Raw genomic sequence first — 2,829 nt, forward strand, 5'->3', positions numbered from 1 at the left:
GTAGATGATAGGTACCGCCGGAGAGGGGAAGACCGGAGAGTAGATATATCCGGGTTAGAATGTTTATAACGTACGCCAAGGGAAAGTAAGGAAGAGCTGACAAGCCTCCGCGGATCGGAAATAGGCAGACACTATGACAGATCCGAGCGGACAAACAGCAATAGAGGGCATACGTGGCGGGAGGCGCAAATTCGGAAGATCCTATGAGCAGGACCGGAGCAGGCAAAACAAAAAACCGACCGACACGGCTCGGCGTCGACATCGAATCGGAGACAGGTGACTCGACACTCAAATCGGAAACATAAACAACCGAGGATGGAACAGAAGCCAGAGCGTGCGAAGCGCCTTCTGATGTTCGGCGGAGGTGTGAAGAAGAAAAAGGAACAAACTGTGCCAGACCAGATCAGAGTCGACTGGGAAGAAACGTGTTGGGCGAGAGGAACCAAGAGCTTGGGAATCGAGGACAAGATTAGAGATGGCTCGGTGCTGTATTTTGAAAAATGTTTTGGGAACAAAACACTAGATCGGCGCTCGGAGAGTGCGGATTAGCATGTAGAATCCGCTCGGGAAGACCAAAATCGAGATGAGCGAGCCGGGGGCCAGCGGATCGGAATGAATCCGTCGCAGGATATAAGAGGATGAGCGTTAAAGAGATGGGTCAAAGGCGAGTGGGGACCGAGGAATCATGGATGCGGAGGAAGAGGCGTGTATCGTTCCTACTATGAAGAGAGGAACATGGAAAGTGAATTTGAAGGCAAATATGTAGGTGTGTTTGGCGACCCGATGGAGGTAGCGTGCCTCATTCATTAGGAGTGAATGGGCGCTCGAACAGTCGCGAAAACCTCCTAAGTTATGCTAATTTAGAATCGCGAATCAGAGGCTTTCGCGTCAGCACGCCCACCTGAGCACTGTGAGCGTTGGGCCTTGGAATGAAAATTAAAATGTAATCCCCGGCGAGCCATGCGGCTTTGAATTTACCGTCGAAGTGGACAGCCATGCGGATCCTCGAGCACGGGGTTTCTGGGGATGGAGATTTATTTTAGAGGAATTATCGAAAGGGTATGTCCCCGTCCAGAACACTTCCACCTCCAGGGTGTTGTAAAGCGAGAATATTTTGGTGGGCGCGGTGTTAACGCACCCACCGAGGGTCTCATTTGTGCAGGTGCTCCGATCACCTCGGTTTAGAGCCAAAAGCGGTGAGATGTGAGCCCCAGTTTTCCACGAGTTGTGGGCGCATAATGAATCATTAGCAGAGCGTATCTCCGCTCTAATAAAGCAAGGCAACGGGGAGGAGTGCGGGAGGAGTAGTATTTTGTGTGACTCCATTTGCTCTCGAGACAGGGAGGAGTGCGGGAGGAGTAGTATTTGGGTGACTCCATTGGCCTCGAGACAGGGAGGAGTGGGAGCGTATTATTTTGTGTGAATTTTGCAAGGCATCTCGGGGTGACGGGTATGCTGAAGGATCAGTCAACCTTCACTTAAGAATCATAGACTTATAGACGTAAGAATTATAGGCTTTGAGCAAACAAGCTAAGAATGAAATTTTATATGGTGAAATCGAAACTGATGGGTCAGGTCGTTAAGGCTTGAGCGGTCAAATCCCTTTTCCAATGCTGCCCTGCAGGCTTAGGTGGGGTATTCCAGATAAGACAGCACACATTATGTCTAAATTATAGGACTCTGTTCAAGGTTTGGAACACGGCGTAGTTTCCGTTATAGTTTCTCACAATACCGTCTGATTAGTGAGACCTAACCGCGGACATCCACGTCTATATCCAACGGTGAAAAGCCTCCAAGGAAACAGAGGCGGGAGACATTTGGGTCAGAAGATCCACGGTGGACTTTCCCCCCACCCGCCGTCCGAAGATAGATTTGGTCCACGACGGTCGCGGCACCCGACCGTGGGTTTCGACCCTCATCGCCTCATGGTTCTGTATTGCGTTTCTTATTCCTTGTACTGCAGATACTTGTGGGCGTGGAGGAATGGGTTGCGCGTTATCGTCTCCTCTCGTCGTCGGGGGGCCGCAGACGACTAGACAACGGGCAATGTATCAGACGTGCTCTGGGCGGGCGTGACCCGCCTGGGTGGCTATATAACACCGTGGTGGTCGCTCGTCTTTCTACTCATCGGCTGAAAGAAGGGTAGACGCAACGCACAGCCACTCCTAGAAAGCTTTCGACATCGCAGTGAGAATGAAGAGCCAAGTGGCAGCCATTCTTCTTTTTGCGGTCCTCGCGGCCGCCGCTCTTCCGTCGCGCGCAGACTGGACTCGGATAAAGACGGTAGAAGACTACAACCACGCCGTGGGCGTCGCGCGCTTCGCCGTCGCCGCGCATAACAAGGAAGCGGGAGAGAAGCTCGAGTTCGTGCGCTGGATCAGGGGATACGTCGACGGGAGTACTATCAGCTGTTCATCCAGGTGAGGGATGGCGCCGCCTACCGCAGAGTCGAGACCCTTGTCTTGGAGAGAGCCCCCAGAAAGCATTTGGAGCTCGTCTACTTCAACATCGCCTATTGAACTCGTCGGTGATGCGCGGAAGGGGATCCTCCTTGTGGCGTAAGCCTGAACCAGGGCTTCGCCGCAAGTGTTTCGGCCTCCCTCGCGTCGCTCCTCCCTTTTCTGTAACACCCGAATAAAATACTCGTGTGGCTTTCCACTAACCTGAGCGACAAACGTTTGCCGATGCCGTAAGAACATACATAAACGTTTGCTTTCGCACCCTCTCTTCCTCTCTCCGTCGGGCTCTGACTCTTCTTCTCTGTCTCTCGATTTGTCTACCTCCCGAGGCCCCTCTCTGTCTCTCTGCTACTTTTCTTCGCTCTCTCGC

This window comes from Wolffia australiana, chromosome 1 (assembly GCF_029677425.1).
Source record: "Wolffia australiana isolate 7733 chromosome 1, ASM2967742v1".
Lineage (NCBI taxonomy): Eukaryota > Viridiplantae > Streptophyta > Magnoliopsida > Alismatales > Araceae > Wolffia > Wolffia australiana.